Consider the following 27,229-nt stretch of genomic DNA (forward strand, 5'->3'; position numbering starts at 1 on the left):
TCCTCACTGTGCCTCTGGGGCTATGTGGAGAGGCTCTGACTTTGTCTCATAGCATAGAGCTCTTTGGGTAGCAACAGTAGTAACTACAACTGAAATAGTACCTTACTCCTTAAAAAGAATTTCTATTAGCCCTTCCATTCAACTTCCACCTTAGGGACCCTTCATAGTAACAGTAAAGATGTTTCACTGCTTTGCTATTCGTATTTTCACCTTCACTGTGCCTCGTTTCTCACAAGAACGCTGTCCAATACGCACAGTAAGGATCCTATCTGTCCATTTGCCAACAGCGGCCAACAGAAGGGCTGGGATTTGTCAAGATTCAGCACAGATGGACCCCAAATTTCCATTTTCCCAAGACGAAGGTTTGGATGCTGCACCCCCATGGCAACGGGCACTTGTTCTCTCATCTAGCAGGTGTCCCCAGTGCTTCCCTCAAGGACCCATCCAACTTTGCAAGTCCCCTAATTGGGGTGACATTGAGACGTGTTTGGCTCCTGTGGCTGTGATATTTAAATCATCTCAGTCTCATGTGGGAGGGTAGGGAGGTGGCTGCACAGCTCTGAGCCCCAGAAGGAACCCTGAGTCTGTGAGTATCTGTCCCCTCTCCTCATTCCGGCTGCCTGCAGTCATGTGGGCCCTAATGGTTAAATTCCACATGGCGGTCTGACCTTCAGATAGAGGGTAGGTCTGGCTGACAGAAAGCAGCTGAGCGCCACTTACTCATAATGCCAGCTGATTCATTTTTCATTCACTCGGCCAGTTGGTGGATGAATTAAGTGATGCAGCCAGAATTAGCAGCTACAGGCTTCACTTTGCCAGCATTAACATCTCCAATTTTGAGCTCCTTTAGATAGACACGGTGAGGGAGAGGAGGAACACTGGGTTGGGACTTAGGGTGAACCAGGTTCAAATCCCAGTTCTGCTATAACAGTTTGGTTCTATTGCTTTGGACAAGTCCCTTACCTGTCCTGGGCTTCATTTTGCTGGTCTTTACAATGAAGGGATTGCATCTGGAGGTTTCAAAGGGAGACTTTTCATGATGTCACTCTTCACAGTCCTGTGCATGAACCAGTTAGATAAATGGCAAGGACAGACATAGAGGTTTCGAACTGATTGCCCAAGGGTTGGATCTGTCCCATGGATGTGTTTTATTTAAGAAGCATACTGTTATACAAGGATATATTTTTATTTTGAAAGTGTTGGCTGGGTGTGGTGACTCATGTCTGTAATCCCAGTATTTTGAGAGGCTGAGGTGGGTGAATCACTTGAGGTCACGAGATCAAGACCAGCCTGGTCAATGTGGTGAAACCCTGTCTCTACTAAAAATACAAAAATTAGCTGGGCATGTTGACGGGTGTCTATAATTCCAGCTACTTGGGAGGCTGAGGCAGAGAATCGCTTGTACCTGGGAGGTGGAAGTTGCAGTGAGCCAAGATCACGCTGTTTCACTCTAGCCTGGGTGACAGAGTGAGACTCTGTCTCAAAAAAAAAAAAAAAAGTGTTTGGATGGAAAATGCACATTCCAGTTTGGCCCAGTCCCCAACATCTCCTATTTTCCTACACCTGCCACCTTTTGGTCACTTATGTTACCCAATCTGGCATCTGAAGACATTTGAGTCTGCAACACCCAGGTCAGCGGAATTGCTTTCTATATGCAGAATAATAAGAGTGAAGACAGCAATTCCCACGTTTGTTTTATGCTTCCAGTTTAACCAAACCAGTTTCTATCCACTGAAGTGTCTGGCTTAATGCTAGGGCTCTACACAATTTCACAACTTTTCAATTTCCTTATTTTCTATCCACATAGGATTGTGGTGAGAATTAAGTTGGCCATATACAGTGGGGGTTAAATTTATTATTCTAAAAGCTGCTTGCCAGAGTCATTGCATTTTGGAGATGAAAGCTAAATTCACCTTAGTGGATTATTACTTGTGTGGGGAAACACACTATTAGACCTTTGTTATCTAAAACCAAGACCCAGAACTTGGTTTTAAGGAGTAAAGACAGTGGTGGAGGTTGTGATGGATGGCTGAGACCAGTAATGCTTCACATAATCAAATGAGATTAAGCCTTACTTGGGTAGAGAGTTTATGAAGTTAACTGATTCTAGATTTCTTGAGAGCTCAAAAACAAGATTTAAGGGGATCTTAAGACACAGGAAAGAGAACACAGGCCCCAGGGGCCTGTTCCCTAAGCAGGAGTGAATCTGAGCAGCATGGATCAAGGTGACTCCCCAAGAGGGTACAGTTTCTTTGACTGTAATACTCATTTTTTAAACCAAAAATTAAGTTAAGGTGACGAACATCAACACACTAGAACAGGAGTTGCCAAACTATGGCCTGTGAATTCAGCCCAATACCCATTTTTGTATGGCCTGAAAGCTAAGAATGATTTTTATATTTTTAAGCATTTAAAAAACTCAAAAGAAGAATATTTTGTAACATGCGAAAATGATATAAATTCAAATTTCAGTGTCCATAAATAGAGTCTTATTGGAACCCAGCCATACTCATTTGTTTATGTTTTGTCTGCAACTGCTTTCATACCACCACAGAGTTGAGGAGTTGCAATAGAGACAGTGACTGTGTGTGGGGCTCCCCAGTGTACAATCACTGGGGTAAATGGGCATAGATCCCTTGGAGAAGAAATTTGGGGAACATCACAGTATATACTTGCTGTGGTGTTTTGGGATCCTTTTCCCTAGGGACTAGCATCCTCCTGGATCAATGGACTCTAGATATGAAAACTGGCTCATGTCTATGAACCGAGTGGGTAAGGATGCCTTCTTACCGAGGGGCCATCCTTAGCCTCCTGCTCCTTCATTTGTGTGCTCTTCCTATTGAAGATGTTAAGTAGCACCCTTGTGGGCTGCCTGTGTATTTTACTGCTAAGGACACTGTCTTAGTCGGCTTGGGCTGTGTATTTGTCTTCAGAGAGACAAAACCTACAGGATATATGAAAAGGGATTTATTAGGGAGAATTGGCTCACATGATTACAGAGGTAGGAAAGTCCCATGACAGGCCATCGGCAAGCTGGAGAACCAGAAATGCTGGTAGTGTGGCTCAGGACAAGTCTAGAAGCCTCAGAACCAGGGAAGCCCATGGTGTAGCCCCAGTTCGAGGCCAAAGGCCAGAGAGTCCCCTGGAGGATGCTGGTGCAAGTCCCAGAGTTTACAAGTCAAGGAATCTGGAGTCTGATGTCCATGAAGAGAAAAGGTGTCCCACTCCAGAAGGGAGAGAGAAATAGTCTCTATTCTTCTGCCTGAATGTCCAAGTCAGGCCCCTACCTGACTGGAGAGTGCCCACCCATATTAAGGGTGGATCTTCCTCTGTTAGTCCACTGACTCACGCTTCCATCTCCTCTGGAAGCACCCTCACACACTCCCAGAAACAATGCTTCACCAGCCATCTGGGTGTTCCTCAATCCAGTAAAGTTGACACCTAAAATTAATCATCATAGGTTGCAATGACAAAATACCATAGACCGGGTGGCTTAAACAACAGACACTATTTCTCACAGTTCTGGATGCTGGGAAGTCCAAGATCAAGGTGCTGGCTGATTCTATTCCTGGAGAAGGCCCTCTTCCTGGCTTGCAGATGGCTGCATTCTTGATGTATCCTCACATGGCAGAAAGAGAGAGTAAGCTCTGACCTCTTCCTCTTATTATAAAGGCACCAATCCCATCATGGGGACCCTACACTCATGACTTTATCTAAACCTAATGAGCTCTCAGAGGCCTCAGCTCTTAGTACCATCACACTGTGGGTTAGGGTTTCTTCATAAGAATATGGTTGGGGGAACAAACATGCAGTCCATAATAGACACTACGTTCTATTAACACTGCTACAACTTCCTGTGGTCAGCCCCACTCAGCTCCAATCTGGCTGGTTGTTACCATATTGCCTGCATCACCACCCCGTAAGCACTGCCATCTGGCCTCTATTACTTCAAGGCCTGTGATCTTCATGGCTGTCTACAAACCCAGCTCTATGACTGCTTCTCCTCCTGTCAACATTGGCTGGCCGAGAACAGCCGCCACTTAGGGGTGTGGATGCTCCACTCACCAGAACAAACTTGATGGTTTGGTGAATGTCAAGGCATTGGGGCATCCCATGGAACATAATCTTCGGGTGGATCTTCTGGCCTCATATAAGACATTCACTCCGGCATGCTCACCTCCCTGAGCATCTGAGCCCTCCTTCTACCACCTGCCAAGGTAACTCTGGCATCACCACCTTGCTCAGGTTGTCCATCTGCATTGCCAGTCTTCTTCTAAGAGCCACCCTAGCAGTGAGTTTACCTCTAAGCCTGGAGTCCTTGCTGGGGTGTTAAGTCTCAGTGTCCCAAAAAAGTGCCCCCAAGTCAACGAATTCTCTCTTATTTAGTCATATGTTCCAGCCTCCTGGTCAAGCACCCCCAAAATCTAATCCCAGGGCTACTCTCCTGGTTTCTCATGCTGTGTGCTAGCTAAGTATTGCACCTCCTTTGAGATGTAATCTCTTACCTCCCTTATCAGACTCAGCATGTCCCAAGCCAGGTTCTAGGAATTAAGCCTGGTTATCAACCTGGCAAAGCGGGAACAGCTCCTGAGGACAGGGCTCTTGCTTCCTTGAGGAGAGAGGGCTTGGTCAGGGGAGTACAAGATTTCTGCAGTGCCTTCCTACAAGGAGGAAATGCAAGCTCCTAGTACAGAAGGGTGGGCCACCTCTGGAAATGCTGGCAGTTCAGGATGAGTCTACACAGTCCAAATTCTTGGAGACATCCCCCCGAGGTCCCTACTCATGTTTCCCCAACCAGGACCTGCCTTAGCATAACAGACCTGTCTTCTCGGGACATTTGAACGTCTAAGGCCCTCAGCAACTCTATCAAGCCCCACGTCTGCTTTCATGGCTAAGCTAATGATTTATTTGTGATGTACCAAAGTGGCAGCTCAGGCTCTCACACTTAGCCTTTAACTGTTTGTTAAGTGCCCCGAATTTCTCATTATCCCTCTGCAGGGTGTCACACCTTGGTCAAACCTGGCCAATTCCACAGTTCTTTCGGCCTTGTTCCCTCTATTCCTTCAAGTATGTGTATCATTGTACCATCAAGAGTGTTACTCTCCACTGGGACATTTTCCAGTTACCATTTTTGAAATTTTTAGCAGTTGGACCACCACATTGTGTAAAGGACCATCAGTGTCCCACATTCCATGTGTCCCACTTGGGATAGAGTCCTCCTTAACACAGCCAGCCAGTGAGGAAGCCAGACCCCAAAGCCCATCATTCTACTGCCTGCTTTCTGACACTACTTCTGTCCTCCAAGAAGCGAGCACCAGGATAGAGTCCAATGTGCAAGAGATGTATTAGGAGAAACACCTGTGAAGGAGAAAGGGTGCTGGAGTAGGAGTAGGTGGGGAGAGCCTTCAGACAATGATGCAGGTCTGACACCTATGGAAGGAGAACAGGAAGGAAAGATTGTCAGGAAGGAAGCATATCAGATCCCAAGCAGCTTGAGAAAGGTCTTTACCAGCACCAGGGAAAATTACCAAATACACATAGCCTGTTAGAGGAATCCTGTGGTAGGCAGGAAGGGGCTAGCACCAGTATCCCTCTGTACTGAGTCTTTAGCTGGGAGCAGTCCCAGAAAGCATGGCCTCAGGGTGAATGCTGTGATGGATTCAACTGTCAGTCAACTCCACCCTGTTAAAGGCTCTCTTAAAGGGACCAACACGCCCACCATAATATGTCCATTGGTTTGTCCCACCTTCCATGCAATGTCATTAAAATTAATATAGTTTACAGGCTGAGTGCGGTGACTCACACCTGTAATCCCAGCACTCTGGGAGGCTAAAGTGGGTGATCACCTGAGGTCAGGAGTTCAAGACCAGCCTGGCCAACATAGTGAAACCCCATCTCTACTAAAAATACAAAAATTAGCCAGGCGTGGTGGTAGATGCCTGTAATCCCAGCTATTCGGGAGGCTGACGCAGGAGAATCACTTGAACCCAGGAGGCAGAGGTTACAGTGAGCAGAGATCATGCCGCTGAATTCCAGCCTGGGGGATAGAGTGGGACCCTGTCTAAAAAAAAAAAATACACACACATATATATGACATATATATATGTCATATGACATATATGACATATATGACACATGACATATACACACATACATATGTTGTCATATGTTCTAGCCTCCTGAACATATTAAAACGTGGTCTTTCTCTCTCTCTCTCTCTCTCTCTCTCTCTCTCTCTCTATATATATATATATATATATACCATCTATCTATCTATATATATATACCATCAAGCCAGGCAAAGGCATGGAGTCAGATAGAATCCAATCAGGTGTTATTTTAAATTTTGTTGCAAGTGGTATCCCTGTCAAAAAGAAAAAAATAGGAAAAGAATAGGAAATTCAATTTGATATTGCACAAAGTGATAAGTTGGATAAAACTAGGAACACAATTGTTGAGGGGAGAGGTGTTGCAAACTCAAATTAGTTACGTAATTTAGGTTATGGTGTAACTTGAATCTAAGGGGCCTCAATTGAGAGTCTTACTGCACTGAGCTCAGGTGATCTGCCCATCTTGGCCTCCCAAAGTGCTGGGATTACAAGCATGAGCCATCACACTTGACCTAATTTGTTGTTTTTTATTTTTAGTGAACTTACTATAGGGTTTTGCATTGTGGTTACCATGTGGTTTACAAAAAAAAAAAAAAAAAAAAACTTATAACATTACTTTAAAGAGATGATGTCTTATTTTAGATCACATAGAATAGAAACAAAGAGAAAGTGAAAATAAAAGTTTATATTGTAACTCCATCCCCTCCACATTTTGATTGTTAGTTGTCTCAATTTACATATTTTTATATTATCTGTCTCTTAACAGACTGTTGTAGCTATTATTGTTTTTGACAGATTTATATTTTGAGTTTCATACTAGAGTTATAAGCATATTGCATATCATAATTACAGTATTCGAGTATTCTGCATTTGTCCATGTACTTAATTTTACCAGTGGGTTTTATACCTTCAAATTTTTTAAATTTTGTTTTGTTTTTGCATATTAGTGTTTTTTCTTTCAGATTGAAGAGTTCTCTTTAGTTTTTTTCTTTTCCTTACAGTGGATATTACCTCAATCTTTAGCATTTCTTGTAAGATGAATCTGGTGGTAGTGAATTCTCTTAGCTTTTGTTTGTCTGGAAGTCTATCTCTCCTTCATTTTTGAAGAATAACTTTGCTTGATATAGTATTTTTTGATGGCAGTTTTTTTCTTTCAGCAGTTTAAAAGTGTCATTTCACTCCCTCCTGACCTATATGGTTTCCATTGAAAAGTCTCTTGCCAGAAAGACTTTGTTTTATTTGTGTCTTTTCTTTTGCTGTTTTTAGGATCTTCTCTTTGTCTTTGACATTTGAGAGTTTGATTATTATATGCCGTGGAGTAATCTTGTTTGAGTCAAATCTGTCTGGTGTTCTCTGACCTTCCTATACCTAGATGTTTATACCTTTCTCAAGTTTGGGAAAGTTTTCTGTTATTATTTCTTTAAATAAGCTTTCTACCTCTTGCTCTTTCTCAGTTCCATCTTGAACATCAATAACTCTTGATTTGGTCTTTTGGGGTAATTTTCTATATCATGTAAGTAATCTCCATTGCTTTTCATTATTTTTTCTCCTCTGACTGTATTTGCAAATAGCCTGTCTTCAAGCTCACTGATTCTTTCCTCTGCTTGATCCATTTTGCTGTTGGGAGCCTCTAATGAATTTTTCAATTCAGCAAATGTATTTCTCAGTTTTAAGATTTCTGTTTGATTCTTTTGTTATTTCAATCTCTTTGTTAAATTTCTCTAATAAACTTCTAAATTGCTTTTCCGTGTTATCTTGAAGCTCACTGAGTTTCCTTAACACTGCTATTTTGAATTGTTGGTCAGAGAGCTCACACATCATTGTATTGTTAGGGTCAGTTACTGATTCCTTGCTTTATCCATTTGGAGAGTTCATGGTTCTCTGTCTGCTGTTGGTTCTTGTGGATGTATGTCTATGACTTTGCACTGAAAGATTAGTTATTTATTTTAATCTCTATATGGCTTGTTTGCATTTTATTGATATTCGCTAAGAGGTTCTTTATTGCTAAATCACTGTCTTATTTTGGGCTCTAGATGGCATCTTAAGCCCACATTTGCCTTGGCTGTAGTAAATGATTGGAATACCACCCTTCCTGAATGGGCTATCTCAGCAGTGTGGAAAGCCTGGCTAGGGGGTTGTGCCCAGGGCACCTGTGGAATGGACCTTCTACAACATGGTGCTGATGAACCACCATCTGATTTAATGTCTCCTTTGGCAAAGTTACAAAGCAGGATTTCCAGAGATGAGGATACTTGTCCCACGTCCTCGCTTTCTCTCTGCTTGTGCTCAGGGATAGTTCACTCTGTCTGTCCTCAGGGATAGTTCTCTTTGGTCACTCATGATGCTTCCTATGGGTTAGGCACTCTACTGCCAGGGAACTCAAGATGGTTGGAAAGCTGGTTGTCCACCTTGATCTCACTTTTTGTACTGTAGAAATTGTGTGTTGGGGAAAGTTTTTTATGCTCTTCATGCTGGGAAGAATGGGAAAGGGGATCACAATTGTGGAAGTCCAATTTTCTTACTGTCTGCTTACAGTTTTTTCAATTATCTGTGGCCCCAGAAACTGTCTCATCTTCATTCTTGAGTTCTGGGATATTACTGATAATTTCGGCACTGAATATTTGTTTTTGGTTTTTTATGGAGGGGGTAGTGAAGCCAACTTGCTTTCATGCTGCCATTTTGGAACCAGAAGCTCAGCCTACTATATCCCAGCATATGTGCAACAAGAAAGGTGAAGCCTCCTCCCTCTGCTATCTTTCTTTCGTTCTTTCTCCTTCTCCTTATTCTTCTTCTTTTCTTTTCTTTTTTTTTTTTTTTTTTGACAGAATCTCATTCTGTTACCCAGGCTGGAATGCAGTGATGCAATCTTGGCTCACTGCAATTTCTGTCTCCTGGGTTCAAGTGATCCTCATCACCCTGACCTAACTAAGTCTCTGCCATTTCTGTATGCCAAGGTAAAGATAGGCATTGATTAAAAGTCAAGAAAGCAAGGAAAAACTCTACATTTTGTAACCAGAACATGGGAGCAAGTGCCCAATTCCAGCTCCACCATGGACTTTCTGTGTGAGCCTGAGTAAATCCTTTCCCTGTCTGGGCCCTGGTTTCCCCTGGCATCTTTTTAAGTAAAGAAGACCCTTTCAACCAGCAAAGCCATTTCTAGATCTTTTTCTGAGAAATATGCTTTTACGTGTGCCTAGAAGACAAATAAGGTTTGCAGCAACCATAAATGATGTGCTTGCCTTGCTAGCAGCCATAAAAGATATCAATCTAAAATGTCAATCAATAGAAAAATACGTGAGTAAATTAGAGTACACACATAGACTATGTCAGTCAGGGTCTGATAAGGTTTGGCTGTGTCCCACCCAAATCTCACCTTGAATTCCCCTGTGTTATAGAAGGGACCCAGTGGGAGATAATTGAATTATGAGGGCAGGTCTTTCCCATGCTCTTCTCATAATAGTGAGTAAATCTCATGAGATCTGATGGTTATTATAAGGGGGAGTTTTCCTGCATAAGCTCTGTTTGCCTGCTGCCATCTACGAAAGACATGTTCCTCCTTGCCTTCCACCATAATTGTGAGATTTCCCCAGCCACGTGGAACTATAAGTCCAATTAAACCTCTTTGTTTTGTAAATTGCCCAGTTTGGGGTATGTATTTCTCAGCAGCATGAAAATGGACTAATATAGAGTCCAGTTAAGAAATCAAGGACCTAGAAATAGAAATTCTATTTGACCCAGCAATCCCATTACTGGGTATATACCCAAAGGATTATAAATCATTCTATTATAAAGACACATGCACACATATGTTCATTGTGGCACTGTTTACAATAGCAAAGACCTGGACCAACCCAAATGCCCATCGATGATAGACTGGACAAGGAAAATGTGGCACATATACACCATGGAATACTATGCAGCCATAAAAAACGATGTCCTTTGTAGGGACATGGATGAATCTGGAAACCATCATTCTCAGCAAACTAACACAAGAACAGAAAATCAAACACTGCATGTTCTCACTCATAGGAGGGTGTGGAACAATGAGAACACATGGGCACAGGGAGGGGAGCATCACACACTGGGGTCTGTTGTGGGGACTGGGGAGGGACAGCAGGGGGTGGGAAGGTTGGGGAGGGATAACATGGGGAGAAATGCCAGATATAGGTGAAGGGGAGGAAGGCAGCAAATCACACTGCCATGTGTGTACCTATGCAACAATCTTGCATGTTCTTCACATGTAACCCAAAACCTAAAATGCAATAAAATAAAAAAAAAAAAGACAGAAAGAAAGTGCCCAAATGGAGCTTCAGGGATGCCCTGTGGTGACAACAAGGTTAAATATTATCTTGTGGGAGAGCGGCGGAGAGTGGGGAGGCATTCACACTTCGCATGGGTGGATTCCAGTCTGTGATTCCATGGATGAGGGGCCAGGAGATAGCTTAGCCATATGCAGGCCAAGTACACACAGTGCAGAGTGTATGTCTCCCTGGCTCCCTCCCTCCCTCCCTTCCTCCCTCTCTCCCTGCCTCCCTCACTCCCTCCTTCCTTCCTTCCTTGGCTCTCTATTCTGTGCCATTGTTCTATGAGTCTGTTTTTATGCCAACACCAGGCTGTTTTGGTTACTATAGCTTTGCATTAATAGTATATTTTAAAGTCAAATAGTGTGATGCCTCCAGGTTTACCCAGGATAGCTTTGGCTATTGGGAAATTTTTGCGATCCCATATACATTTTAGACTTTTTTTTATATTTTGGTGAAGAATATCATTGGTGTTTTGATAGGGATTGCATTAAATCTGTAGATTGCCTTGGGTATTTTATGACTATTTTAACAATATTAATTCTTCCAATCTCTGAACATGGAACATTTTTGTATTTATTTGTGTCCTCTTTAATTTCTTTTATCAATGTTTTATAGTTTCCAGTGTAGAGATCTTTCACCTCCTTGGTTCGGTTTATTCCTATGTTTGTTTGTTTTTCTCTCTCTGTCTCTTTCTTTCTTTTTCCCTCCCCTCCCCTCCCTTTCCCTCCCTTCCCTTCCTTTCTTTTTTCCTTCTTTGTATAGCAATGATATTTATTTTTGTATTTGGATTTTTCATCCTGCCACTTTATTGAATTCATTTATTAGTTCTAATAGTTTTTTTTTTGTGTGTGTGAGGTCCTTGAGATTTTCTAGATATAAGATTATGTCATCTGCAAATAGGAACAATTTGACTTCCTCCTTCCCAATATGAATGCCTTTTACTTTTTCTCTTGCTTAATTGTTCTGGTCAGGACTTCCAGTACTATGTTGAATAGAAGTGGTGAAAGTGGGCATCCTTGTCTTATTCCTGATCTTCGAGGAAAAGCTTTCAGCTTTTCCCCATTCAGCATTATGTTAGCTGTGGGCTTGTCATACGTGGCCTTTGTTGAATTGAGGTACATATATTCTGTGCCTAATTTGTTGAGAGTTTCTATTTTGAAGGGATATTGAATTTTGTCAAATGGTTTTTCAGCATCTAATTAAGTGATCGTATGGTTTTTGTCTTTCTTTCTGTTAATGTGATGTTTCACATGTATTGAAATGCATTTGTTGAACCATCTTTGCATGCCTGGGATAAATCTCACTTGATCATAATGAATGACATTTTTAATGTGCTGTTGAATTTGGTTTTCCAGGACCTTGTTAAGAATTTTTACATCTATGTTGGGATATTGGCCTATAGTTTTGTTTTTTTGTGTGCCCTGGAATCACTATAATGCTGGCCTTGTAAAATACATTTGGAACTATTCCCCTTCCCTCAATTTTCTGGAATAGTTTGAGGATAATTGATATTAGCTTTTCTTTAAATATCTGATAGAATTTAACAGTGAAGTCATTGGGTCAAAGGCTTTTCTGTGATGCAAGACTTTTTATTAATGATTCAATTTTCTCACTTGCTTTTCCTCTGTTCAGGTTTTCTGTTTCTTCATAATTTAACCTTGGGGTGTTGTATGTGTCCATTTATCCTTTTCTTTCATGTTTTCAAATTTTTTGGCATATAGTTGTTATTCATGAGGCTGCTATGATCCTTTGTGTTTCTGTGGTATCAGTTGTAATGTCCCTCTTTTCATCTCTGACTTTATTTGCATCTTCTCTCTTATTGTTAGTCTAGCTAAAGGTTTGTTGATTTTATCTTTTCAGAAAAAAAGATTTTTGCTAATTTTTAAAAATTGCTTTTTTTTTTTTTGTTTTTTTGGCTGGGCTCACACCTGTAATCTCATCACTCTGGGAAGCTGAGGAGGGTGGGTCACCAGATCAGGAGTTCGAGACCAGCCTGGGCAACATGGTGAAACTCCGTCTCTACTGAAAATATGAAAATTAGCTGGGCATGGTGGTAGAAACCTGTAATTCCAGCTACTGGGGAGGCTGAGGCATGAGGATCACTTGAACCCAGGAGACGGAGGTTGCAGTGAGCTGAGATCATGTCACTGCACTCCAGCCTGGGTGACAGAGCAAGACTCCATCTCAAATAAAAGATTTTTAAAAATTAAATATTGCTTTACTTGGCCTTGTTTCATTTATTTCTTCCCTCAACTTTATTCCTTATTTCCACCAATTTGGGATTTGGTTTGTCAATGTTTTTCTAGTTTTTTGAAGTATGTCATTAGGTTATTAGAAGTCTTTCTTCTTTTTGGATGTAGGTATTTATGGCTGTACACTTCCCCCTTAGAACTGCTTTTGCTGTGTCCCATTGGTTTTGGTACAGTGTGTTTCCACTCTTATTTTTCCTCAATAAATTTAAAAATTCCCTCTTTAATTTCTTCACTGACCTAGTGGTTGTTTGGGAGCATGTTGTTTAATTTCCATAAACTTGTACTTCTGTTACAGTGTTCCTTCTGTTATTGATTTCTAGTTTTTATATCATTGTGGTGAAGAAAAAATACTTGAAATGATTTCAGTCATCTTTCATTTGTTAAGACTTTTTTTGTAGCCTCATACATGATCTATCCTGGAGAATGTCCCGTGTGCAGTTGAGAAGGATGCGTATTCTGAAGTGTTGCATGGAATGTTCTGTACATGTCTGTTAAGTCCATTTGGTCTATGTGCAGTTTAAGTCTGATGTTTCTTGTTTCTTTCTTTGTTTGTTGTTGTTTTTTGTTTGTTTCTTTCTTTTATAGAGACAGGTCTCTCTCTGTTGTCCAGGCTGAAGAATAGTGATGTGATCATAGGTCACTGTAACCCCAAGCTCCTGGGCACAAGTGATCTTCCTGCCTCAGCCTCCTGAGTAGCTGAAACTATAAGCCTGTGCCACCAAGGTCAGCTAATAATTTTTGTAGAGAAGGTGTCTTGCAGTGCTTCCCAGGTTTATCTTGAACTCCTGGCCTCAAACGATCCTCCTGCCTGGGACTACCAAAGTGCTGGGATTACAGGCATAAGTCTCCATGCCTGGCCTAAGTCTAATGTTTCTTTCTTGATTTTCTGTCTAGATGATCTGTCTTTTGTTGTAAGGGGGATGCTGAAGTACCCCACTGTTATTGTATCACAATCTATCTATCCTTTTAGATCTAACAATATTCATTTATATTGTATTAGGGTGATTCATGATATATTATTCATAATATAATAAAATCATCATGTATTAGGAGGCTTCAATGTTGAGTGTATATTTACAGTTGTTAATCTGCTTGTTGGACTGATTTCTTTATCGTTAGGTAATGATCTCCTTTGTTGCTTTTTGTAGTTTTTAATTTAAAGTTTATTTATCTGATAAAATAGATAAAATATGTATCTCCTTTATCCTTTATCAGGAGTATGAGTACTCCTGCTCACTTTTGGTATCTGTTTGCATGAAATATCTTTTTCCATTCCTTTACTTTCAGTCTGTGATTGTCTACCAGTGAGGCTATCTCTTGTGGGCAGCATATCGTTGGGTCTTGTTTTTAAATCCATTGAGGAGCTTACTTTAAATTGGATAATTTAATCCATTTATATTCCAATTATTATTGATAAGTGAGGATGTACTCCTGCCATTTGGTTGTTTTCTGGCTGTTTTGTAGATTCTTTTTTCCTCTCTTACTGTTTACCTTTGGTTCAGTGGTTTTCTGTGGTATTAAGCTCTATTTATTTTCTTTTTCTTGTTTGTGTGTCTGTTGTAATTTCTTTTTCCCCATAGTTAATGTGGGTTAACACAGAGTCTTGTAGTTATAACAGAATATTTTAAGCAGATAATAATTTAAAGTTTGGCTGTATAAAAATGCTCCATACTATTTCTTTCCCTCCACAATTTATATTTTCATTGCTTTAATTTACATCATTATCTATTGCATGTTCCTTAGCCACTAATTGTAGCTCTTATTGACCGATTTGACTTTTACTTTTCATACTAAAGAAATGAAAGATTTACATAGCACCATTACAACACTGGGGAAGTATCAGTTTGATTACGAATGTACCTCTACTGGTTATTTATTTATTTTTTTAGCTTCCAGTTGTAGCACTCCTTTAAGAATTTCTTGTAAGACTGATCTAGCGGTAATAAATTCCCCCAGTTTTTGCTTATCTGGGAAGGTCTTTATTTCTCTTTCATTTCTGAAGGATGATAGTCTTGCTAGATATAGTAATCTTGGGTAACAGGATTTTTATTTTTGTTTTCAGCAATTTGACTATGTCATCCTGTTCTCTCCTTGCTTGCAGGGTTTCTGCTGAGAAATCTGCAGAGAGTCTAATGGAGATTCCCTTATATGTGACTTGATGCTTTTGACTTATAGCTTTTTTCTCTCTTTGTCTTTGATTTTTGACCATTTCATTACAATGCCCAGACAGGATGTTTTTGGGTTGAATCTAATTGGGGATCTTTGTGCTTTCTGGATCTAGATGTCCGTCTCTCCCAAAACTTGTAAACTTTTCAGCTATTATTTTGTCAAATAGGTTTTCTGTGCCTTTGCTTATCTCTGATCCCTCTGGCATTTCTATAGTACATATATTTGTTTGCTTAATGATGTCCCTTAAGTCTCATAGACTTTCTTCATTCCTTTTTTTGAGGTTCATAAATGTATATATTTTTTACTTAGAAATGGTCATCTGACCAAAATTCAGCATAACCTTTATGGAACACTTAACAATTGTTTTCTATTTAAAATAACATTTCATTCAAACTGTATATAATTCAGTAAAATTTGTGTACAGCAAGCAATGCTTAAAACCTGGAAAATCTGTAGAAAAGAGATTTAGACCCAAAATAATAAAAGAAAAATCTGAGATATCTCTCACACACACATATGCATTCATTCTGGCCCATGTACGTGTATACACACACACACACACACACACCCCCCTCTGTGTGTTCAAACAGACATATTCATTTTCACTCACAAAGTGGCTACAGCATAGACAAAAGATTGTAAGCCCAAAGGAAAATGATCGATTGTTCTAATAAAGAGTCCATGTAGCTCAAAAAGCAATCTTCTGAGGAAATTACTACCTCAAAAATGTTCTTAAGGTAAATTTGAGATCTAAGCCTACAAAATTACTTTTGCAAAATAGCTCCTGCAGTCCAACGTGACTTGTGCAAATAGAAGGGATCAGATAAAGCTAGTTTCTGTACTTTCTTAAACAAGGATGCAGGATACTTGCTGGTGCCTAAGGGCACTCCCATCATGAGAGGTACTGCTGCAGTGCCATCTTTGCCTTGTCACAAAGGTTTGAATCTCATGGCTAACTCAGTTTGTGTAGAAGGTCTATGATGCCTATGTCTCATAATTTATCCTGGCATTCTTGCGAACATTCTTCTTCATTCCATATGAGGTTTGATATACAAAACATAGCTGGAAGCTTCAGTCTGACATGTGATTGGTCCATGTAATATTTGATTTTTTGAAGGATATCATCATTGGTCATAATAAATTCTTTTGCTGTTGTCTCATCTGCTGTGTTGACTAAGATGCACCGTATCTACTCTTTGACCTTAAAGTTATGTTCCCCTTCCAGAACAAGGTGACAGCGTGCATAGTTCACTTTCCATGAGTACTCATTATTTTATCTGTATGAGGCCAGGTCAAGAGGAGATTTCTAAGAAGTCCCAGTGTCTTCATCAGCACATTCAAATCTGAATCTGATAACATCCAGAATATCTGTTCAGTATTCAAGCTTTGTAAAATGTTTGCTTTTATTTTTTGTTCAACCTGAAATGCCATATTTATTAAAGCCCAAATTCTATTCACTTGTAAAGCAGGATTTTCACTCTGGGTTAATCCACAAAGTAGCTCTACAACTCCTGATTTTAAAATTAGCTCTTTTCTTGGAGAAAATTCAAGAAGATTACATATCGTGGAAGATGCTACCACTAAGATTTCATCTGGTGCATTTTGTAAAACCTTCATTAAATGTTTTCAGACAATGTGATCCTAGAAACTGTTTTGAAGCTGCTGCACAGATCTCGATAAAGGGTGCAAACATCTGACAGCAGCTAACCGCACCTTGACACTAGACTCAGACAAGCCAGCCACAATTCAGCCCATCGTATTTTTCAGTCTGAATGCTCTTCTTCTGAATGTCTTCATCATTTGCTCCAAGAGAGTCATGGAGCTTGAATGCAGCCTAGCAGAATTCATGCACATGTTTTAAATCATGATCAAGCCTTTTAATATCAGTGATGGCACTTAATGAGTTGGGATACTGGAAAGAGTCAGCAAACATGGCAATGAGGTGAGCAGTTATGCTGGTGATTCTCTGTAGCTCAGTATCTGGTTCCGTCAGATAGGCAAGTGTCTCAGCTTCTTTAACTCTCTCCTCTAGTAATCTCTTCTTACTGCACAAACAAGGCAATGTCTTTAATACAGTTGTTATCTGTCTGAATTGTTCCAGCTGTATGCATGTAAGTTAAACATTTTGCTGATGTAAGCTGTATCTCAATATACTTAGCCCTCTGTAACATCTTCACAAAAATCTATGATAACAATTCTGCATCAACCAAAATATTTACCAGGATATAGGATGCTCCTGGTAAAACTGAGAAACAGTTCAGGGCTTGCATTTGAACTTTGTAGAACAGTGAGGTTAGTAGCTGAGCAGCGTTCTGAACTACGCCATGACTAAATAAAATCGTTTGATGATCTGGCCCTTTACAGCAGTGTGAGACAATCCAACAGATGTACTCCTGGATATAGTGGAACCTGCTAAGCAGTGCCTTGAAGTGCAGTGTCACTGTGGCATCTGTATACAGTAGCTCCTTTGGAGTGACAGGTCTGGAGAAAATGGTATGCAGGCATTGGAGACAAGCTTCAGTGAACTTCAGGTCTGGGGACAGTAGTTCTTGCAGTAAGGCTGGGATTATACGAGTCAGTAGAGACTTGACATTGTTTTCAGTACCCATAGCAAGACTTCCCAGCACCACTGCACATTCAGTTTTCAGCTCTGCGCTTGAGGTTTCTTGCTGAAACAAGCACAACAATCTTGGAACAGCTCTGAAAACAATGAGACTGTTTTCTGTTTGCTTCAAATTACAGAATTTTTTATGTTTCATTTTAGAGTCGGACAGCTCAAATTTGTTGCAAAATCCATCGAAGTTATCTTCCAGAAACTTTCATTCATGGTCTAAAAGGAAGTTAATACGGATTGGGGTCTCCAACAAGCACACGATCTCGCGCCTTCCCACCTGGCTGCTCTCATTCTTTTTTATTCTCATTTTCTTTTCTGCCTACGTTATTTCAAAAGATCTGTCTTAAAGTTTCAGAATTCTTTTTCATCCTTCCTCTTATTCTTATCCTTCTTCTCCTCCTCTTCCTCCTTCTCTTTCAACTTCTTCTTCTTGAGAAGGTCTCACTCTGTCACCAAGGCTGGAGTGCAGTGGTATAATCATAACTTACTGCAGCCTTGAACTCCTGGGCTCAAACAATCCTCCTGCCTCAGCTTGCAAACAGCTAGAACTACAGGCATAAGCCACCATGCCTGGTGAGACACTCTCTTAAGCACTATGGATAGATAAGCAGCTGTTAAGCAGTACATCTTTATATAAAGAAAAAGATAATAGAATGCCTCTAATTCTACCACCCAGAGATGACCACTTCTAATAACTCAGGACTATGTTGAGTCATAGTCTCAGTGTAGAAACTGGCTGATGAGTGAGGGTGGGAGGACACTTGAACAGGGACATCCTGCTTTATTGCCCTTGCTATGACACCACAATTCATCATCCCATGGTCCACTGCCAGTACTATTCTGCTTCCATTTCTTGTAATGTGGGTATTGAGCACATCCTGAGTGCTCCTACAGCCTGTAGCCATGTTGGCTGATGCCTTTACTCTGATTTAGTCCCAGTTGCCCTCCATCTTTCAAGGTCTTCTGGTAGTTTCTATGTCCCTGATACAGCCCCTTCTTGTTTTCTAGTATGATTATGCATTTCTCTCTCTCTCTCTTTCCTTCCTCCTCCTTCCTTCCTCCTTTCCTCCCTCCCTCCCTTCCTTTTCTTTCTTTTCTTCTCTCTCCTTTTTTCCTTTTCCTTCCTTCTTTCCTTTCCTTCTTTCTTTTCTTTTCTTTCTCTCTCTCTCTCTCTCCTTCCTTCCCTCCCTCCCTCCATCCATCCATCAGTTTAAGGGTTTTCTATGGGATGGGGAGACTGGTTTATATGGTCTGTTTACCTTCCTAAAAGTTTACAGTTATATCACATATCTGACAGCTTGAGTCTCACTCACCCCCACCCCATCACTTATCAGATATTTCAGATCCATGGTTAGACATAACTGTGGAGCACTGGCATTTTAAAGACTTACTGGGTAATATGCCATGCTTATGGAATCCCCAGAGGAGTCCTCTTTTCTGAGATGTCTGAGAGAAGAGTAGGTGCTGGCTAGGGAAGGAAGGTCAGCAGATGGCTGGAGGATGCTGCTGGAGTTGGGAAGAGCATGACAAAGATGTGGACATACATGATAGTATGTGCTGTGGTGGCCTTGTGAAAATCAGAGCAGAAAGAACAAAATGTGGTGGAAGTCCCAGAAAGGAGGCATCTCTTTGAAGAGAAGCCATAACGCTGCTGCCATGTGTTTTAGACATGAGACAGTGACAGTCCTGTCCCGCAGATACTGGGGGCTGGAGAGAACAGCGTCTGCAGCCTGTAGTCCAGGAGTCTCTCTCTCTCCCCAGCAGCCCAGCAGTGGCTCAGGAGTGAGCTGATGCTTTTTGACCTTGACAACGCTAATTTCTTGTGAAGTGAACGATTAGTCTTAGGGCCCCTCACTCACACAGGACCCTTCCAAGGCTCTGGGAGAGTGGGAAGAACCCTGATAAAGTGTTTACATGGTCATATGTCTCCCTTAAAATATGAACAAGTAAGATATTTTGTAGTATTACTTTAAAAGGATGCCCTAATTATATAAGCTTTGAGCCCCATAGAACCAGATCCTGCCCCTAAATGAAGGACTTAATTCCAGTTAGCAGAGACATTGGATAAATAATCAAGCTGGAGAAAAAAAGATGAAAGAAGATTATGCCACTTAGGGAAGACACACTACAGGTGAGTATCCTTGGCTCTGAGAAAGTGAAGTTTAAAAAGATCAGATGGTCTTAGTGGGCTACAAGACAAACTTCTTGACATTGATGTTCAAGGCTAAAGGGTGAATGACTACAGCAATGACTGATGATATGAATGTGACTTTTTTTTTTTTTTGGCCATTTTGCAGGACCGGACGGTTAAATGACACCTGTACCAGCTTGGTGGACATGGAGCTCTTCCTCCATTATTCCCTCATCCCATCAGTAAGCAAAGGCAGGGGAAGGGTGAGGAGGGCAGGAAAGGGCAGCTGGGCCACTGCCAAACACAGACTCCCAAACAGACCTGAAAAGGTCAGGGGAGAGAGATCAGCTGAGTTTCCTTCCAAAATTTCTTACATTATATACCAAAAATATGGCAGTAGAAGGCTTTTAAGGGCCCAAGAATCAAGCATATGGGCTTTTAGGGAAGTCAAACCGGCTTTTCTGATGAAGTAATGATGGTGCTGACGTCAGTTGGAAGATGTAGTTAAGTATGTTGCAGACAGGGGAGAGCTCATGCAAAGGCTCTGTGGAGGGAGTGAGAAGGCAGAGTGGGAAGAGCTGAGAAGTTCAGCCATGGTCGGACTGGAGAACTGAAGTGGAGAGGTCTGGGGAGGTGGGCAGGGCAGGCCAGGTAGAGCCCTATGGGGCTCTGTGTTAAGTTTTACTTTCATTCTGAGTACAATGGGAAGTAATGGAAGTGTTTCCATAAAGGTGGTATGATCAGATTTATGCTTTTAAACGGTCTCTCTGGTTACAATGTGGAGATTGAGTTGGAAGTGGGGAAGAGATGAGGCAGGAAGACCAATTGAGAGACTGTTGCAGGGATCCAGATGAGACATGATTTTATCTCATCCTAGATCATGATGTCAACTCCAGAAGTTCAGGAGGTAAAAACAATAGGACTTGTAATGGGCTGGGTAGGAAGGTTACAGAGAGGAGGAGGTTGAAGATGACTTGGGTTTCTAACTTGCACAACTGAAAAGATGATGGCAGCTGCCATTCACTCATTAAGGAAAATTAGAAGAGATCCAGGTTTAAGGTAGATATAAGACAGTGGCTCATGCCTGTAATCCTAGCACTTTGGGAGGCCAAGGCAGGCAGATCATTTGAGTCTAGGAGTTTCAGAACAGGATGGGGAACATGGCAAAACCTCATCTCTCCAAAAAGTACAAAAATTATCTGGGGGTGGTGGCCCAGCTACTCAGGAGGCTGAGGTTGGAGGATCAGCTGAGTATGGGAGTTTGAGGCTGCAATCAGCCGTGATTGTGCTATTGCACTCCAGCCTGGGTGACATAGTGAGACCCTGTCTCAAAACAAGAGAAATACTGAAGTTTTTGATAAATGCTTTGAGCTTTCAATACATCAAAAAGAAGTTTCAACTGTGTAGTTGGTTATGTAGTTTTGGAGTTCATGGACAAGGTCAGGGCTGGAGATTCATATTTAAGTCTTCTGTGTATTGATGGTCATTAAAACATGGAGATGAGGCTAGGCACAATGGCTCACACCTGTAATCCTAGTGCTTTGGAAGGCCAGGGTGGGAGGATCACTTGAGGCCAGGACTTTTGAGACCAGCCTGGGCAACAAATGAGATCATCAAGGAAGGGAAGATCAGGTAAGAAGATGAGTAGCCCTTGGACTGAGCTATAAGGAACTCTGCATCTAGGGCTGGGATAAAGAACTATCCGGCAGAGGATACTGAGAAATAATGGGGAAAAATCAGGAAAGCATGTTTGATGAAGGCCTAGGGAAGAGAGTACTCAAAGAGGAGGGATGGTCAACACTGTAGAATGCTGCTGAGAGATCAAGCTAGATTTGGACTTCAAGTATACGTGGAACCGAGCCACAAAACAATCAAGTGACTTTAGCCATAGCTTTCTCAGCAGAGTGATGGGGTAGAAGCCAGGTCAGGGGATTCAGGAGCCAGTGAGAGGTAAAGGAATGGAGACACAAATGTAGAAAATTCTCAAGAAGTTTCTGATAAAGGCAGGAGAGAGAAAGAGCATCAAGTTTGTGAGAACATGAATTAATCCACAGGAAAGCGGCAGAGAAGGCTTTGCAACCTGGCAGTTAGTACTGCCTTTTGACAGATGAGGAAACTGAGGTACAGGAAAGTTAAATCTCCCTCTCAACCAGGATGTGAGAGAGACCAGATTTGAACCTACATCTTTTCAGGGCAACAGAAGGGAAAGCTTAGTACAGAACATTCTGGTAGCTCAAGGGTGCATTCAGTCAGCCCTCTGACTCTGGAGTCTGAGGTGTCACTAACGTTCTGTGCACTCTGCTAACCCACACATTTGCTTTCAGGGAGGGCTTAGAGGCCACACTGAGGATGAACATGCCCACTAACTCTCTCATCTTCTCTTCTTACAGCTTTTCATCATTTTGATCTTGTCCTTCCTCCAAAGACGAGAGCATCGTAGACAGAGAGACGATACCTCTTACCTCCTGGGGAACCGCTTTGGAATTATCATGTGAGTTGAGTCAACCCCTACAGCTTGGGGTACCCTGTGGTTGGAGCCAACACCAATTATGAGCTCCTAGGACCCCTCCTCCACCTCTACCTCACTCTGCACAGCCCTGCCCCTCCATGCCCCAACCCAACCAAAGCTCTTAGAGTTCAGAATTGGTTTCCAAGCCATTGCGGCTCTCAGCACCCAGGGCTGCTGAAATATGCTTAAAATATCTCATGGAGACCCAGCTCACTATGGAAAAGACCTTCCCACCCTTGAGACTATAGCTACCTCAGGAAGCAGGAGGGAGAGAGCTCCCTGTGATTGGAGACAGCAAAGCTTCTTGTTAGGATGGCATCATGGGTCATGCACCACGAGAGCTTTCAGAGCTTTTCTAGCTCTGCCATTTTGAGTCTCTGCAGCTTGTATCACATTTTTCCTTGAGTTCTGATTGTTCTTATCTGTTTCATCACTTGTTATCATCATCTTCATCATCATGCAGTTAACATTATTGCATACCATCTGTGACCCAAGCACTGAACCATTTGCTTTGCCGAGTTTTGACGAATCCTCTTGACAACCTAGCATGGTAGAAGTTGTTGTGCAATGGATGAGAAATCTCATGCTCAGAGAGGTTAAATGACCAGTCCAGAGCAACACAGCTAACAAATAACAGGAACTTTAACCCAGATCAGCTTTATATTCTCTTGAATCCCCAGTGTTATAACCTGAACAGGCTCAAGCTGTGGACCTGCTGAGGTCTCAGCCAAGGACTCTGGAGAAGAGAGAGAAACAGATGTCAGAACTGAGGCAAAGGGGTACCTAAGCTGCAGGTGAGAGATTCATTCTGGATACCACCCACTGGGCAGTCCGTACTTTTCAAGCTGCCAGGCCTGAGAGCCATTGATTGAAGCACAGAAAAAAAAACTGAAGCTGGTGGATAAAGACCTTCAGTTCTGTCCTGGGCATTTAGCATGTAGGGGCTGGCACAGGACTTTCTAAGAAGTAGGAGGCCATAGCAATTACATTCAACTGCTTTGAATTACATTGATAATGACACAATTGACTTGCTTCCTGGCTACTTTCCCACCTAAAACCCTGCTTATCTGATAATTTTGGCCCACCGTCTTTTCCAAGCAATGACCCCTCACACATGTGTGCACTGTGCAGCTGATAAAGCAGTTCGTCATTTGCTGTCCACAATCACTATGATATGGGTAGAGCAGGCGATTCTATCTCTGTTTTAAAGATGAGGAAACTGTGTCTCACATAGCTAAGTACTACAGATGGAATCTTGATTAGAATTCGATTCAATTCAACAAAATGTATGTCCACAAACCTGCGCTAAGTACCTACTCTTTCCAAGGTCCTGTGCTCAGTCCCCACCCCAAAGGAGTTTATAGTTTACTAAACAAGTGGAGAGCTAAGGTTATAGGGAAGCAGAGATTCTAAGTCAGAGAGGAAATGATATGACAGAGCTAGACCTTGTCTCAAAAGGGTCTGGTGTGGTGGCGCCCACCTGTAGTTCCAGGTACTCAAGAGGCTAAGGTGGGAGGATCACTTGAGCTCAGGAGGTTGAGGGTGCAGTGAGCCAAAATTACACCATTATACTCCAGCCTGGGTGACAGAGGTGTGCTGAACAGGGACATGAACTTAATGCTGAGGGGACACAGATGGGGCAGCCTCACTGGAGGTGGGTGATCAGGGAGGCTTCCTAGAAGGCGTGCTCCTGCTGAGCCTTAAAGGTGAAGGTGAGTGAGCCAATGAGACTTCCTGCCTGCCATGCCTGGCTCTCTCTTCCCTCCTGAGTTTTCATTAAGACCCACTTTAAATGGCCCTTTTCATTCAAAGAGCCTTTTTTCTTCTCCCAAATGCAACTGCTTCCTCTGACCTATACAAAGCTGCCTTGGTTAGAAGAAACAGGTATTCACACAACCTTGTTTACATTAAAGGAAGAGAATTTTTTTTTTTTTTTTTTTTTTTTTTTTGAGAGAGTCTAGCTCTGTCACCCAGTCTGGAGCATAATGATACAGTTTTGGCTCACTGCAGCCTCAACCTTCTGGGCTCAAGTGATCCTCCCAGCTTAGGCTCCCAAGTATCTGGGACTACAGGTGGGCACCACCACACCTGGCTAATTTTTGTGTGTTTGTAGAAACAGAGTTTCACCAAGTTGTCCAGGCTGGTCTCAAGCTCCTGGGTTCAAGCCGTTCACTTGCCTTTGCTTCCCAAAGTGCTGGTATCACAGATGTGAGCCACTGCACCTGGCAAGAAAGGATTTTTTTAAAACAAATTTAGAGGTCTCACATAAACCTACAGAACAGGCCTCATGGAAACTGGATCTCTTGAGATGGGAATCTGTGGGAGATTGATTTTCTTCTCTCTCTCTCTGCCCCTCTGTGTCACTGGTGCCTCCTCAGCACCGTTCTGCCATTTTCCTCACTGACTTAGAATCTCTGCTTCCCTATAGCCTTGGCTGTCCTCTGGCGTTGACTCTGATCCCAACTTCTTATGACTTTCCAGACAAGGACCTTAACAGCTAACTCGTTCCTGTCCTTAGGGCCACAGATTCAAAACGTAAGACCAGACATCTGATCAGCCCATCCAAAGACAGGCCCATAGTCCAGCCAACTGCGGCTAGGAAGGCATGGTTATTTAGGGGAGGCAAAGGTTTATCTCTACCCTCTTAGATTTTTCATCTGGGCCTGAGAATTATAATGTAAGTTTTATGTGACACAGGAGCCCTTATAAGGAAATGAAGACCCAAATACACAGTTAGAGTTGAATATGTACACATCGAATTGGACGAAGAATAGTTAAGTTGTGAAAAAGTAACTAAATTGTGCAGGGAGACTAGAAGGCAAGAGTTATTTAAATAAGGTCTGTACCAAGTTCTCTTGGTCTCAACTTCCTGTCCCTGATGATAAGAATGTTATTTTCCTTCTGTATAGGGAGAGCATTTTTTACACAGAAATTTCATCTCCTGTTTTTGAGAAATAGCATGAAGGTCAGAATGATCTTGTACCTGCTGTTTTTTAAGGGCGTTTAACTCAAAGCAGTTGATAAGCCAGAGTGGCATATTTTAGGGTGGCCTATTACTTCTTCAAGCATAGACATAGCAAGTGACACCTGTACCTAGACCCTCATCAGGGATATTGGAAGGAAAATTCTCATAGAATATGGCTGGATGAGGGCAGGCTTCCCCTAATCTGTCTCGGACACATACTCCTTGTTTTGGTCCTTCAGTCATTCTGTCTGTGTCTCTTATAGATGAAACTCGTCCCATTTTGCCTTCATGGCTTCTGGTGTCCTTGCTTGTATCCCCTGCTAGTCTTGGAGCTCCTCCAGAGCAAGAGTTTTGTCCTCCTCACTTCAGTACCCTGAATCCCTAGGCCTGGCACACAGGGCCCTGTGAAATGTCATTTGCAATGAGCAGCTGACTATTCAATAATCCCTCCTCAGGGTGGGATCACTACCTTGGTGATGATCTGTGGGAATGTCTCAGAGCCACCTTCTGGTCTCACACACTGTTTCTGTTGTTTGCAGGACTCTGGATTTCATGGGCACTTAAAGTAACCGATGGTCCTATGGGATCGTCTTTGGGGCCACAGCCAATAAGGTCATGTTTTTGTTCTCAGAAGGCTACCAGCCCCTGCAGATCCCGCAGTGGGCCCAAGGTACTAGGACTTAAATGCCTAGTCCAAGGTACTAAGACTGCTAGAAAGTGCATCATGGAAATTCTTGCTCTCAGAGACCATGTGGCCTGTGCTCTCTGGGATCAGGGCATAAACTCTGTGAACGATCATGTTCTTGCTAGCCTGTCACTTGCCCAGGGTCAATGCCTAGCCCACAGATCTTCAAAGCTTCTTTGTGGGGATCTGCCCAGTTAGATTCAGAAGTCCTTTAGGCATGAGGTACCAAGTCTCAGGAAGTAAGTTCTTCCTCCCTACTTGTCAAAAGCTCTTCTGTGTCATAGCCATGGCTGCCTTCTTGATATTGATGAGCACCATTCCTCCTCAAAGGTCAATGCTTATGTTTTTGGTCATTAGTCTGAGGCCTCATCTTTTCCCATGCCTCATGCTCCATCTGAAGGAGTAACTCTAAGCTACAAGTTCACTGTTCCCTTATACAATCATTCTAAAACCTCTCTGTTTAGTACAGTTCCCTCTCATGGGCTCTGAGCCTAAATCAAATGCCTACTAACAGGTCATTAGTCTTTAAGAAAATGCAAATTAAAACCAAAATGATATATCCTTGCACACCTCTTAGAAGTACACAATTTGAGAAGTTTTGCAAATGTTCACATTAATGAAACCATTACCACAATCAGGATAAGGAATCCCAGAGATTTCCTTGTTCCCCTTTGTAATCTCCCCTTTCCTCCCCTCTTCTGTCACTGCCCTCATTTACAAGCAACAAGTAATCTACTAAGTTTGCATTTTCCATAATTTTGTATAAATGGAATCATACAGAATGTACTTTTTTTTGGAGTCTGGCTTCTTTCAGTCAGCGTAGCTATTTTGAGATTCATACATATGTAACGTGCTACTAGCTTATCCTTGTCCTTGCTGAGTAGTATTCCACTTTATAAATCAACTACAGTTTGTTTATCCATTCACCTCTTGAGTAATATCTGATTTATTTCCACTTTTGGCCATTGTAAATAAAACTGCTGTGAACGTTTGTGTACAAGTCTTTTCACGTACCCATGCTTCAATTTTCCTTGGGTGAATACCTGTGAGTAGAATGGTTGGATTACACAGATCATATAGTAGATCATACTTTTAAAGAAACTGTCAAACTGCTTTTTAAAGTGATTGTACCACTTTAGATTATCCCCATCAGTATGAGAGTTCCAGTTTCTCCAACACTGGTACAGTCCATTTTTTAAATTTTGACGGTTCTAAGAAGTGTGTCGTGGTTTCTTATTGTGGTTTAAAATTTGCATTTTTATAATGACTAATGCCGTTGAGCTATTTTCATGTGCTTATTTGCTATTCCTGTACCTGCTTTGATGAAACATCTATTCAAATCATTTGTCTATTGTCAAAAATTGGGTTTTTTGCTTTCTTTATAGTGAGTTTTCAGAGTTGTAAAAATATATTTTGGTTGTAAGACTATTATTGTACACATGCATCAATTGCAAATATTTTCTCCTAATCTGTAGCTCAAGTTTTCATCC

At 41.7% G+C, this 27,229-nt stretch overlaps 1 protein-coding gene, 1 long non-coding RNA gene and 1 pseudogene across 2 annotated transcripts in view; 1 reads left to right on the forward strand and 2 right to left on the reverse strand.

The window, feature by feature from the left end:
• The window catches only part of LOC105733377 (stimulated by retinoic acid gene 6 protein-like), a 433,741-nt gene that overhangs the window by 209,221 nt on the left and 197,291 nt on the right, over window positions 1-27,229 (reverse strand). The window lies entirely within an intron of this gene.
• Window positions 13,280-22,061, forward strand: LOC135274869 (uncharacterized). Its single transcript, XR_010342589.1, has 3 exons — window positions 13,280-13,389; window positions 19,747-19,822; window positions 21,971-22,061. It is a non-coding gene; the product is annotated as an uncharacterized LOC135274869 (long non-coding RNA).
• On the reverse strand, window positions 15,626-17,939 carry LOC135274867 (armadillo repeat-containing protein 8-like; annotated as a pseudogene).

The sequence above is a fragment of the Aotus nancymaae genome, unplaced genomic scaffold (genome assembly GCF_030222135.1).
Source record: "Aotus nancymaae isolate 86718 unplaced genomic scaffold, 86718_ANA_hifiasm-v0.15.2.pri h1tg000003l, whole genome shotgun sequence".
Classification (NCBI taxonomy): domain Eukaryota; kingdom Metazoa; phylum Chordata; class Mammalia; order Primates; family Aotidae; genus Aotus; species Aotus nancymaae.